This window comes from Dermacentor variabilis, chromosome 10 (assembly GCF_050947875.1).
Source record: "Dermacentor variabilis isolate Ectoservices chromosome 10, ASM5094787v1, whole genome shotgun sequence".
Taxonomy (NCBI): Eukaryota; Metazoa; Arthropoda; class Arachnida; order Ixodida; family Ixodidae; genus Dermacentor; species Dermacentor variabilis.
In genome coordinates this window covers 122,239,198-122,254,237 of record NC_134577.1, presented here as the reverse complement: position 1 = coordinate 122,254,237, position 15,040 = coordinate 122,239,198, and the positions used below count along the sequence as shown (strand labels likewise).

The following is a 15,040-nucleotide window of genomic DNA, read 5'->3' as shown; positions in this document are numbered from 1 at the left end:
GTCTTACGGAGGGACGATTATTAAAGAGTGTAGCATATATCATCTCGTTAACGGTATTAAAACACGGATATTGAGGATTACAGTGGACTTTCAGAAAATATGTTTGGCTGATGTATGTTCTCTGCAGATGAAGTGACCACTCATTTGATTCTACATATAAACTTTGTATGGGACTTGTTCTGAAAGCGCCAGTGGCCAGTCGGGTTCCTAGATGGTGGACTGGGTCTAGCATCTTTAGTGCGCTCGGGGCGGCAGAGCGATAAATCATGGCACCATAGTCTAGTCGTGATCGAATGAGGCTTTTATAGAGATTCATTAAACACTTCCTGTCACTACCCCATGGAGTCTGGGATAGCAGTTTCATTATGTTCATTGTTTTTAGACATTTTTCTTTAATATGTTTAATGTCGGGAACGAAAGTGAGTCTGTAGACAAGTATGACACCTAGAAATTTGTGTTCTTTGTTTACAGGTATCTGTTGTCCACAAAGTTCTATGCAAGGATCTGGGATAAGTCCTCTCTTTCTTGTAAAAAGAACGCAAGAGCTTTTGTTAGGATTGATCTTAAATCCATTCCTGTCTGCCCACATTGACACTTGGTTCAGGCCATGCTGTACCTGTCTCTCGCAGACTGCGAGGTTACAAGATTTGAAAGCTATTTGAATGTCGTCCTCGTAGACAGAGTAAAAGATGGCCGCTGGTAATGAAGTACGAAGCATGTTCATCTTCACAATAAAGAGCGTGCAGCTGAGCACGCCTCCTTGGGGTACACAGTTTTCTTGCGTAAGAGGACGTGAGAGTGCATTGCCGACTTTTACCCGGAAGGTACGATTGGACAGATAACTTTCTATTATGTTAAGCATATTACCGTGGATGCCCATTTCTGACAGGTCTCTTAAGATTCCGTAACCCCACATTGTGTCATACGCCTTTTCCATATCGAGAAATATTGATATGAAGAACTGTTTATGTATAAATGCGTCCCGGATATTCCCTTCAACACGTACGAGATGATCGGTTGTGGAGCGCCCTTCTCGGAAGCCGCACTGATAAGGATCAAGCATTTTGCTCTGTTCAAGGACATGAATGCATCACCGATTTATCATTTTTTCAAACACCGAACAAATGCAACTTGTGAGGGCTATCGGGCGGTAACTTGCCACTGAGGAAGGGTCTCTTCCTTGTTTCAAAACAGGGACCACAATGGCTTCCTTCCATGCAGTTGGAAGGTACCCTGCATCCCAGATGGTGTTGAAAAGTGTGAGTAGTGTAACTTGCGTGTCATTGTGTAAGTTTTTCAGCATTTCATACATGATTCTATCAGATCCTGGTGCGGAGCTCTTGCATGCGCTCAAGGCAGCTCTCAATTCGGCAATACTAAAAGGACGGTTGTAAGGCTCATTCTCTCGACATTTACTTGTTAATGGTTTACGTTCTTCTATTTGTTTATATTTCAGGAAAGATTGCGAATAATGATTTGAACTTGATACGCTCTCAAAGTGCTCCCCGAGAGAGTCTGCCTGATCTTGCAGTGTATCGCCCTGTGTATTTACTAGAGGGAGTGAATATGTTTGTCACCCTCTAATTCTATTTACCCTGTTCCAGACTTTGGCCTCATCTGTAAACGAGCTAATACTTGAGAAATACTTCTGCCAACTTTCTCTCCTGGCCTGTCGGCGGGTTCTCCTACTTTGGGACTTTACTTTTTTAAAGTTGACAAGATTTTCTGCTGTGGGCGAAGCGCGTAGCAACCCCCACGCTTTGTTCTGATTCCTACGTGCGATTCTGCATTCATCGTTCCACCACGGGACATGTAGTTTGCATGCCGAGCCACTTACTTCACGTATGCATTTAGATGCGGCGTCTATTATGAAGGCTGTGAAGTACTCCACAGCAGCATTGATTTCTAAAGAAGACATGTTATCCAATGATATACTAGTTAAGTTTCGGAATTTCTCCCAGTCTGCTGTGTCAATCTTCCACCTGTGGTGGATATTCATTTTCTTTAGGTGTTCTTTATAGTATGGGGAAGTGGTCGCTTCCGTAAGGATTGTTCGTAACTTCCCATTCGAGTTCAGGCAGTATGGAGGGGGAAACTATGCTCAGATCAATTGAAGAAAAGGTATTGTTTGCAAGACAGTAATAAGTGGGTTTCTTCTTATTCAGAAGGCACGCACCAGAAGAAAAAAGGAACTGTTCAACAAGGCAACCTCGCGCATCTATACAAGAGTCGCCCCACAGGGAGCTGTGTGCATTGAAATCGCCAAGAACAACATAAAGATTCTGGCAATTGATCTATAAAGGATTGGAATTCATGTTTCGTTAATTTGTAATGTGGGGGTATGTAAAGAGAGCTAATGGTGATGAGTTTGTTTAGGAGAACAGCTCGAACCGCCACTGCTTCAAGGGGCGTTTGTAGCTGTAAACGCTGACAGGAAATACTTTTATGAATAAAAATTGCAACACCGCCTGATGATACGACAGCATCATCGCGATCTTTGCGGAACTTGACATACGGTTGGAGAAAGTTTGTGTGTTGTGGTTTTAAGTGTGTTTCCTGTAGACAGAGCACTTGTGGATTATGTTTTTGGATAAGCTCTTGCACGTCATCAAGGTTCCTAAGAAGACCTCTGATGTTCCATTGAATAATTTGTTTATCCATATTGAAAGTAAATAAGTGCTGTGTGTATGGAAACGGAGGTGATGCCTTAAGTTACAGAGCTCTTTCGAGGCCCTGTAACGGGGGTTCTGCCCTTTCTGGAGCGTTCGAGGGAGCCTCGCCGCTCCTTAGGCGTTTGGTGCGCCTTGAGGACAGGTGTAGTGTCCATTGCCTCTTGTGAGGCGCCGGACACGTGCTCTTGCGAGCGAGAGGTTACAAGAGAGAGTCCCGCCTTGGAGGGCAAGACCCCTGCGCCCACCAGCCCGGAGGTCGATGGGGCTCCCTGAGGGATTTGGCTGCGCCGGCTGTTGCCAGCGCTGGAAGGGGCCGGGGAGGTTGGGGCAGCCTCGGCTGCGCTCACCTTCGGGGTCGATGGCCCCGTCTGCTGTGTAGGCGTAGCAGCGTTAGCTGCAGCCGCCGCGGGGGGGGGCAGATGGCGTCACTACTGCCTCACTGGGTGTGGGACGGACCGCCACCGGAGACCGTTGTGGCGCTGCCCCCTGACGCGTCACATCGGCAAAACTTTTCTTGGGCAGGTATGAAACCCGCCTGTGTGCCTCCTTGAATGAGATATTCTCTTTTACTTTGATAGTTACGATTTCTTTTTCTTTCTTCCAGGATGGACACGACCGCGAGTATGCGGCGTGCTCGCCATCACAATTTACACAGTGGAGAGAATTCTCACAAGCTTCAGAGGAGTGTTCACGCACGCTGCATTTCGGACAAGTTTGGCGGCCTCGGCAGCTCTGCGAACTGTGGCCAAAATGCTGGCACTTGAAACATCGGAGGGGATTTGGCACGTACGGTCTTACACGGAGCTCGATGTACCCAGCCTCGATTGACTCGGGCAGGACACTTGAATTAAAGGTGAGTATTAAGTGTTTGGTCGCAATTTCTTTACCATCTCGCCTCATCTTAATTCTTTTGACATTTATAACATTCTGTTCACTGAAGCCCTCCAAGAGCTCAGCCTCAGTGAGCTCCAGCAAATCATCGTCCGAGACAACGCCGCAGGAGGTATTCATCGGGCGGTGCGGGGTTACTACTACTTGGGTCTCCCCAAATGATACTAGCTGAGGCAGTTTCTCATATTGATCGCGGAGCTCCAAGAGGAGGTCACCGCTAGCCATCCTCGACACCTTATATCCTGGACCAAAAACTTTGGTAAGAGACTTAGATACAAGGAACGGGGAGATTGTTCGCACTTGTTTAGCTGGTTTTTCTGCGTGGATCACATGAAAACGAGGAAAATTGTGGGCTTGGCGTCCGAAAAACTGAAAGACCTCTTCGGTGCGCCCTCGTTTCTGAGGGCAATCAGGAAGTTTAGGAAAAGTGTTTTCCATAAGTACAGTTGGGTTTTCGGCCGCGATGCCGACCACCCACCATGGAGCGACAGAAGTTCCTGCTAGAGAAACCCTGCCAACGCCAGCCGTACATCGCTGCTGTAACCAAATACAGCATAACTAAGGCTGGCTAGCTACACAAGGTTAGACGTTGCCGCCGGGAAACTAGGAAGTGAGGAGAAGTGATGAGAAGACAGGAAAGATGAAAAACGCGAGAGAGAAAGACGAAGATTGGAGAGGAGGACAGGAAAAGGCGACGGCCCATTTTCCCCGGGTGGGTCAGTCCGGGGGTGCCGTCTATGTGAAGCAGAGGCCAAAGAGGTGTGTTGCCGCCGCCGGGGGGCCGTAAAGGTCCAAACACCCGACATTGGCTCAACCCCCAGGATCCCCTTTTCCCCGGACACGGCTAAGCCGCGCACGGCTACATGCGGGAGGGGCCAACCCTCGTGTGCTCGGGTACGTGGTGTCACAACACACCAAACGCCTGCTGACGCAGATGCCCCTGCAGGGTCGTAATCAAACTTAGTAAGAGGTATAGATTAACGGTAGTACAAGCCTACACTCCAACATCCAGTCACGACAAAGAGAAAGTAGATCAGTTTTATGAAGATGTTGAATTAACAATGAGAAAAGTGCAAACTCTGTATACAGTAGTAATGGGTGACTTCAATGCAAAAGTGGGAGAAAAGCAGGCGGGTGAACAGGCAACTGGCAACTACGGCGTCGATTCTAGAAATGCTAGAGGAGAGGTGCTGGTAGAATTCACAGAAAGGAATAAGCTGAGAGTAATGAACACCTTTTTCAGGAAGCATAGCAACAAAAAGTGGACCTGGAAAAGCCCTAATGGTGAAACAAGGAATTAAATTGATTTCATACTTTCTGCCGATCCCAGCATAGTGCAGGATGTAGAAGTGATAGGTAGGGTAAAGCGCAATGATCATAGGTTAGTGAGGGCTAGAATTCACCTCAATTTAAAGAGAGAAAGAGTAAAATTGGTCAAGAAGAAACAGGTCAACTTAGAGGCAGAAAGGGTAAAAGCAGACAAATTTAGGCTGGCACTTGCAAACAAATTTGCAGCCTTAGAACAGAGATGATGATGATAACATACAGGTAATAAATGAAACCGTAACGAGGCTGACTTCAGAGGCAGCAACTGAAGAAGGAGGCAAGGCACCAAGGACACCAGTAGGCAAGCTTCCCCAAATAACAAAGGACCTAATAAATAAAGGACAAAGAATAAAAGTTTCAACTCAAGAAATAAGATAGAATTTGTGAAACTGTCAAAGCTGATCAACAAGGCAAAAATAACTGATATTCGAAATTATGACGTGAGAAAGACTGAGGAAGCCTGAAATTAGTGAGAACAAAACTTGGCATAGGACAAACCAAGAAGTATGCACTGAAAGATAAAAGCAGGGTAATATCATCAGCAATCTCATAGGTATAATAAATGTAGCGGAAGAATTCTATGCTGACCAGTACAGTACCAAGAGGACTCAGGAGAACTCCATTCGAAACGATAATGGACAGGATACAGAAACTCCTCCTATAACTAGAGATGAGGTGAGAAGGGCCTTGCAAGACATGAAACAGGGAAAAGCTGCAGGAGAAGATGGAATAACAGCCGATTTAATCAAAGATGGAGGAGACATAATGCTTGAAAAACTGGCGGCTCTCTATACAAAATGTCTACCAACTGCAAGGGTTTCAGAAAACGGGAAGAATGCAAACATTATACTAATCCACAAAAAAGGGAGACATTAAAGAAATGAAAAATTATAGGCCTATTAGCTTACCCCCCAGTATTATATAAAATATTTACCGAAATAATCTCCAATAGGATAAGGGCAACACTGGACTTTAGTCAACCAAGGGAACAGGAAGGGATTCTCTACAATGGATCCCATCCATGTCATTATTCAGGTTATCGAGAAATCTGCAGAGTACAATAAGCCTCTTATATGGCTTTCATAGATTACGAAAAAGTATTTCATTCAGTAGAGATACCAGCAGTCATAGAGTCATTGCGCAATCAAGGAGTACAGAATGCTTACGTAAATACCTTGGAAAATATCTACAGAGGTTCTACAGCTACCTTAATTCCACACAAGAAAAGCAGGAAGCTACCTATAAAGAAAGGGGTTAGACAGGGAGACACAATCTCTCCAATTCTGTTCACTACGTGCTTAGAAGAAGTGTTCAAGCTATTAAACTGGGAAGGCTTGGGAGCGAAGATCGACGGCGAATATCTCAGCAACCTTCGGTTTGCCAACGACATTGTTCTATTCAGCAACACTGCAGACGAGTTGCAACAAATGATTGAGGACTTTAACACAGAGAGTGTAAGAGTGGGGTTGAAGATTAATAAGCAGAAGACAAATATAATGATAAATAGCCGGGCAAAGGAACAAGAGTTCAGGACTGCCAGTCGGCCTCTAGAGTCTGGAGGAGTACATTTACCTAGGTGGATTAATCACAGGGAACCCAGATCATGAGAAGGAAATTCACAGAAGAATAAAAATGGGTTGGATCGCATACAGCAAACATTGCCAGCTCCTGAGTGGAAGCTTACCATTATCATTGAAAAGGAAGGTGTACAATCAGTTCATTTTACCAATGCTGACATATGTGGCAGAAACTTGGAAACTGACTAAGAAGCTTGAGAACAAGGACTGCGCAAAGAGCGATGGAACAAAGGCTGCTAGGCCTAACGTTAAGAGACAGAAAGAGAGCGGCTTGGATCAGAGAGCAAATGGGTATAGACGGTGTTCTAATTGACATCAAGAGGAAGAAATGGAGCTGGGCAGGTCATGTAATGCACCAGTTAGGTAACCGTTGGCCATTAGGGTTAAGAATGGGTTCCAAGAGAAGAAAAATGCAATCAAGGACGACAAAAGACTAGGTGGAGCGATAAAGTTAGGAAATTCATGGGCACTAGTTGGAATAGGTTGGTGCAGGACAGGGGTAATTGGAGATCGCTGGGAGAGAGGCCTGCATACTGCAGTGGACATAAAACAGGCTGATGGTGATGATGATTGTACTTGATGTTTAAGTCTACAGCATAAATGTATCGCTATTTCACTTAATAGTGAACAACTATTACAACAAAACAACTTACAACAAAAAACAACTTGCCACAGGTGGGAACCTGTGGCAAGTTGTTTCTTCATCCACTTTAATTTTCATTAATTTATCGTTTCTTTGCGTCATTTATTAAGCACAAGTAATTTCCTCTATGTTGTCTTTGGTGTCAGTGTTTGTTGGCTTCTTATGATATGACTAATAAAAATCGGGCCCCATGGTTAACCCCCTTTCTTCTCATAATACATGCGAGTGCGTCATAGAGAATGGAACAAACACAACCGCAAAAAAAAAAAATGGTTATCATCCTCTTTCTCGAGAAAGAAAGAGCAAACATGCTAACGCCGCCATACGGCTTTGCATAGTCATGCCGCACAATGTTTATAGATTTATAAAAGTTGATGCCGCATGCTTGGACAAGCGCTATACAAGATGAAGATATCCTTAATCCAGCACCTACCACTGCTTAGGACGCTCACGCAATTTGTAAAAGGTCACTTTGCTGGACAAGTATAGTTCACACTAAAGTATGCTGTTATTACTAAGCAAAACTATTTTGTTCATGGGTGGTAACCTCATCCACCGAACCAAGTAGTCATACAATGTAACCTGCAGCTAACAGTTCGAACGCTTCTCAAAGTATAACAGCACAGCTCCTATCATAGCAGAATGGTACCCATGCTGTTACGATCGCCACATATGTTTCATTGCTCCTAAAGCGCAGCTCAGAACTAGAAGATAATACTGCAATAAGGTTACATTAGTGAATGAAACTTTCATAGGTATACAATAGATCTCTGAGGATGATTGAAGGCTCAAACATGCGCGCACACATTGCACAGCGTGCTTTGTCCGCCTCAATGCCAGTAGAAAGTCCGGCCATATCGACTTAAACCACTTCAGTACGTCTCATGGAACCATTTTCCACAAAGAAGACGCCACATCACACTAAATAGACCGCGCTAGCGCAAGAGAAAACACCAGAAACCAGTGCCGAGCGTACACCTGCCGTGCCAAATGGAGCGCTCGCCCAAGCCAGCATGTCGACTGCTCATAGAGGGCGCCACTGTGTAGCAATATGGTGGCACCCACGAAAAAACGGTGTATAGAATAGCTTCCTTTTCATGTGTTTTCTCGCACTCTCACTGCACCTCGTGCAGCATGGTGCCCTCCCATTACTGTCTGTATCTTTTTCTAGTTTTACTTCTATGAACAAAAGCATTATGAAGACAACAAATGCTGTATATTTAATGTATCTGCTATATCACCACCTGATGTGGTAGCATAGTGCCTGTGGCGCTGCGATGCTAAGCTCAAGCTCACTTATTTGACCCCAGCCACGGCGCCTGCATATAGATAGGGGAGAAATACAAAAACATTCGCATATATACTTAAATTTAGGTGCACGCGAAAGAACCACACATGGTTAAAATGAATCCGGAGTCCTCCATTATGGTGTGCCTCATAATCATATGGTGGTTTTGGCACATAAAATCATAGAATTTCATTTTTATTTTTCATCACCACAGCCCTTGCAGCCAGGGAAAATATCTCATGACTGAGTCGCAAAACCTCGTAACATCAGTAAATGATAGCCTACGCAGCTTTTGAAATGAAGCACAATCACAGGACTAATTCACAAAATTCCACGTTGGATAAATGACATTGTAGTTGAATATAAATTCTAAATTTCCCTCACAATTCTAGTCCACTTGGTGTCGCATATATAAAACATTTTCTGACCAGAAACAATTTTTTTTTCAGCGACAAGCGGTTTATCTCAAACATTACTTGCACCACACTCTATATTGTTTCGCAATCATCAAATATGCTTTACACCATTTTCTTGCAAGTAAATCTCATTGCCACTTTATAATGCTAAAATATTGTTAGCATAGGGCTACTTTTGTTCAATGCACCTTCAGACTACTGGATACCACTCGGAAGACATCACCTAATCAGCAGAGAAAAAAAAATATTGTTATAAAAAAAAAGAAAACGCAGGAATGCCTGCGAACATTTTATTGGGAATTTGTAGAGCTACCCCCCTCCCTGCGCACACGCATACACACGCCCTTTTTCTTCCTAGTGTGTTTAGCCAACACCTTCTAAAAACTTCAGGCCTGCGCACTATGTGAGTGATACCACATCCGTAGGCAGATGGTCGCATTGCTTGCTTCCACCACCGCACTTGGTGTCACTTCTTTAGGATGGTTTGGTCCCTCTCTATTGACCGCTGTATTCAGCGTGAGTGTGACCACTATACAAGCGTGAAAAGAATTATAGGTGTGAGCTCATTTACAAAGAAAGGAAGAACCTGCTGTGAAAGAGCTAGGGGCCTGGTCAGCTGCAGTGCACTTTTTAAAGAAGTAAGGTCGACTAAGTACTCTAGGTGAGTGAATAACTGCAATACAAAATGTGGGGCAACTTCTGCAGTGCAGTTTGGGCAGCTTCTGATTCAGCGGCGCGCACCACGTGAATTTGTGATGGAAGCAACACCAGCAGCTCATCACCTTCATGCAAAATGTATAATAGTACCCACTGCAGCTTTCTAAGACTGTTACTCCCACGGGGCTGTTTATTATGTGCTAAAAATTACAGAATGGAGCAAAATTAAAAGCAGTCAACCAAAAAAACAAATTTTGGTTTATTGGTAAAGGGCATTCAAAGGCACCATAATTAAATAAGAACACAATATTAAAACACACAGTGAAAAAAAAACTAATAAAGCATCAAGGTGACAAAATTAAACTGCCAGGTAGCAACCACAGACTTGTAGAACAAACATACCCTTTAAATATCAAGACATAGAGAAGCTCTACTCATGAACACACTTAAGATTTGGAGCATGTCACATATATGGGAAAGACAGGTCACTGCAACAGACATCTTCAAGGTAATGAAGCAACTAACAGCTGTCGGCAATGCAAGCTATCCTCTGTGTGTACGTGATTCATCAAGTAGCAAAGCAATCATGGCTTGCAGTAAAAAAATGCACAAAACTTCGAGCAATATACAGATTAGGCACAAAACATATTTGTTGAAAATAACTGCAAGCGACTAGAATTAGGAACTTGGTTCCTTTCGAAAATATAGTACTGCAAAAGCAAATCAAAGCAATAAACACTCCATATACAAACATGCACATGCACAGTGAAATCGGTTTTTATTGAGATGATTAGAAAGATTACAAGTTGTTAACATACAGAAGGCGGTCCTGAAGTCAAATACTGCAATGGGACCTCCTTTACAAAGTAAACGTAATAAAACAAAAATACAGCAGTTTCAACAAATCATTAACATGGAAGAATTACAGGTTTTAGCATGATAGCATGATTGAAGAACTACATGCCTGATTCTCATGTGATTCTCAAGATCAAGTGTAATAACACCTGCATGTCACAGGAATTTGTAAGCATGGGGCGATATTGTAAACAGAAGACTAGCAATAACCATCAAATGTGGTGAATATCTGGGCATTTTCATTGTGACTATTTCCAGCTGTTCTTTCAGCACCTTAAGGACACTTCGAGTTTCCACTGGTAGCTGCTGTTTCAAAACATGGAGCAGGGTGTCGACAGCTTTTACCACATCCTCAGGAATAATATATTGTGTCTCAAGATTAGACAAATTCTCTAGAATTTCTAGGATGCATCTGATATCCTGAACTTTGCTGGGGACAGGATAGTCATTTACTTTGGAAAGTTTGACCTTTTGATCGCATAAAGTTATGTCCATACTGTCACTGATCACAACAGGCTTCAATGCTTGGCATGGTGCCTCCGGTTAGCAGCAGGAACATTACACTCGACAAAGTATGCAGTACTGAACATTTCTCTGGCAACAAGGATCCCTGCAGACATGCCTTCAGTTCTGTTAATGCCTGGAACTGATACTTGCCAACTTCTGTCCTATATGATGACAATGAATCCGCCAATGCGGATTCACACAAGATAGCTGCAGTCGATCTTGTGGCTCCTATCTTGCTTTGGAACACTGTGGTGTGGACAAGTATGATGGGCAGTCTTTGAATATTGAACACACAGCACTAGGGTCCTGTCGTGGTACTGGCAAAGTGGTCTCGATAACCTTTTCAGTCATTTGGTCATGACAAACAGACTTCTTTATCATAAAGCTCTCATGAAAGTGCAGCACACTGACCTGCAAAAACAAAAACAGGGGAATGTATCACAAAAACTATGTCATAGTGTCTCCGAAAGGATAGTACTCATATTATGTATATGTGCTCAAGGTAGATTTTCTAGTACTGGCAGATTAGATTCTTTTGAGATGCAAGCACAGGCTGAACGAACACTTCTCACAGAAAACACATGTGCCCCTCAGATAGCCTGTGCTAAAAGATCGAAAAGGCATGCTTCTATTTCACAATTATTCTTGTCGTTAAGCTCGGCAAGATCATTCCGCAAAAATCATAGCAGCTGAAGAGCATGGAAGAATGTAGAACAGGCACATTAGGCAAATGAACTATGAGAGTGAATCTAAATGTTACGGCAGCACAACTTAACACCGAATTGATCAAATGATGAGAGTCGAAACAAAGCTTAGCGCCACCAACTGCGTAGATCAATGGCCATGTGTCTGGTTTCAAGAAATAAAGTTTTGAATCCGCTTCCGTGACCAATTTACTTTTCCTGCCGATAGCAGGAACAGTTGAGCTGCTCAAAACCGCTGGTATCACTAGCTGGTTCATGCACGCGCGGATCATTGCACAGAACGTAGTATTTAGTGGTCAGATTTTTTTATTACGGCAAATTGACAGTGTACTTGCACGACAGAATAGATCGGAGATGGCACTGTCTACAGCGATGTCCGAATGAAAAATAACTTCCCTACAGCTCGAACCGCACTGCTATTTCTTCCCAACTGCCGAAGAACAAAAGCAGACTAAGCGAAACGTCGAGAGCTCTTGACTGCACTCAACGGCGAGAGCTGGCGTTACTCAGAGACCTTTTCTTTGCAAGACATCCTTCATACTTGATTATTAATCTCAAACAATTTGGCAAATATACGACATAAAACTAGCAAAAACCAACTCTGCCCGCTTTACACCACCTCTGTGGGAAATATGAATGTGACAATTTTCATCAGTCAGCGATAGGAAGCATTCTAAGAGTCCCTCCAACGCCTCGTATCTCTCAGCGATGCAACGGATTGTAGGCCTAACGGTCAATGCTTTTACACTGACAATGAACTATGCGCACATTAAAAGTGTGCATGAAGGTACACAACAAGCTAATTAAAGAAATCCTTACCTCTGATGAAGCTGTAACTTGGTAGTCCTTGCAAGGTACGGCATGCAGCCACTTGTGTCGCTGGGCATCGTCCTTTATAAATGAGAAGACTTGAATTTCCGAGTCTTTGTCATAGTTTCCCTGGCATTTCGGCACGCAGCACTTGTACGGAATGCTGATAGCCGCAATTCACGGCTTAAGCACCACCATGCACGTTGATCACGCACAGGAACACACAACCAGTACAGAAACACAAAACCACGCCAAAACGATACATGCAACGTCGGGCTGGTTGCTGCTGGTCCAGTGCGGGCACTGCTGCGCCAACTACGGGCTTCGCTTGGTTCGCGGCTACCAGAGGCGATCGCCTACCGGGTGTGACGTTGCTCCCGTACATCTTGTAGCGCACAGGCCTGAAGTTTTTAGGAGGTGTTGGTTTAGCACTCCAGCTACTTATTTGGTCACGTACCAGGCAGCCTGGACTTCTCAACTTTCTTGTTTTAGTTTTTAAATGCATATGATGAGCTTACAGAACCAATTATATTGAAAACATCACCTGTTTTTATAGCACTAAATATCATCGCTGGTGGAACTTTGCCCGGAAATGTGCTTGCTACTCATTGCAGGAGCAAAGAAAAAGAAAGGCTAATGCTGCGTTGACTAACTTGCTGGTGCGAGCTGTGTCACAATGGAAGTAATTAAGTTTAGAATTATCTTGCCAAAGTCAGCACAGCAGCACAAGACTACGTAACTTTGTCTTGCCCACTAGTTTTGTCTGCCTTTCAGACGATCAAATGTTCCAGACCACATTTTGGGTCAATGCTGTTAAAGCGGTGCATGCATTGACGCACCGCAACAACAACCTCATTTCCCAAGAATGGCCTCAAACGTCTTTCGTGATATGATTAGCACACTGGGCAGTCACAAAATTGGAATGTCTGAGGCCAATGGAGCGAGCAACCAAACACGTATCATGCACTCGACATATGGTATCACAGCGCAGACGCAACAGCTGAAAGACAACTGCTGCAGTTCTGCGTTGAAAAAGGGCCGATCAATAATTATGAGTGCGCTGTGGCAACGAAACAGCGATGACGAGTAACCAACGCTGTACACACACATGTATGCACTGATGACTATAGCAATCAGTGGCAGGATCAATCGACACTAAGCATGGCAACGACGGCGACCGCGCTCGATTTCGCAGGGAATACGTGCCCTAGAACATTCCGTATACTGTGTACTGTTCCACAAATCCACATACTCGCATTTCGAAAATTCAAGAAGAACAGGTCGGCCGAGAGCGCCAAGTTGCCTTTGCATAGAGAGCACTTGCGCGGCGACGCAGCGGAGTCCCCCCTCTGATGTCACACGCAAGAGAGGCACCACTCGCAGATCTCGAGGCAAATATTTTGAGACACACACCTTGCTCATTTTTCCTCCATGGCATGCACTGCTCTTCAGATTCAATGCCTTGTTTCACAGCATCTGCCAAAACAGTGTTGTTTTGTTGGCAGATGCATATTTTCAATGATGTGAGAAGTGACCGTCGTGCCGTTGGCCAAAATGTACTTGCAGGGGCACAGTGCTGCCCAGCACTCAATATACCTGTTAAATGTTGCGGTGAGCGAGAGTTCGATATACTTGCAGCACTGTACTACACTTTTGCACGGGATTTCTAAGAGGGTGCTTCAACTGTTTGATATAGACAATAGTCCAATATATCCAGGTTTGATATATTGGGATCGACATAACCTAATACAGTAAGCCCTCATTAAACTTGACATCTGGCTTCTCGAGATATCGCCTAAGTCAAAATTTTTGGGGGGTTGTGATGTCAACTCATGTGTTTTTCAGCTATCTTGAAAATATTTTGGACCCGGACTCCAGATAGTATCTCGAAATCTCGAATTCGACAATACCAGGAAAAAGGCAATGGGGCAGCATCAGCAGCGTCACTTGCGCTCGCTGAGCCACGCTGTACCAAGTTATCTTTTCTCCTTCTTTCTGTCTGTCAGTGCTCGTGTGCACTTGCTCATCTGCTTGCCACCATTTTGTTGTGACCTCACGCATCATCTGTAATCTGGGAGCCGAAGTTTTTTTTCTCATTTTGGACGGTATCAGTGATGCATCAATGTGGTCATAGTGTATTAATTGTGACCTTGGGCAAGATGATCAGCGCTTTTTAGAAGGCAAGATCAGCCCACCAGCTGCGCCAATAGAAGCCAGCATGCCCACCGCCTGTCAGTCAGATTGCAGGTTGATGCTCACACAATGGTGAGGTGTAAATGCCGTGTCACGGGTAGATGTCTGTTGCGCGTGACAATTGCGTTCTTCCACAGTTCAGTTTCAGTTTTCGAAGTAAATTTCTCGGCAATTCATTACGATGCATAAAGTAGCAATGTCAGCTTCCTGGATGTCTGGAAGCAGTTATGCTCAGATAAATGGCTTCAAATAGTATTGTGTTAGAATCAATCATTTTGACTCTGTGCCAAACATGCTGTCTTTGCACAATGCCAGTGACAGCGTTGTGTGTAGTCGCTCCATTGTGGTGCATGCATGTGAAAGAGACCAAAAATATTGCTGCTCGCATTTTGGAAACGCTCAATTTGGTCTATGTGCAGCCAGCGGGCTTCTATTTTCGTGATTTCGCTTATTTTAAAATGACACTTGTCCTTATCTTTTTTTTTATCACTTTTTAAGGCT

The 15,040-nt window shown here is 44.0% G+C and overlaps 1 protein-coding gene across 3 annotated transcripts in view; it reads right to left on the bottom strand.

The window, feature by feature from the left end:
• Polr1A (RNA polymerase I subunit RpI1) overlaps positions 1-15,040 on the bottom strand; it is a 314,770-nt gene that overhangs the window by 159,017 nt on the left and 140,713 nt on the right. The window lies entirely within an intron of this gene.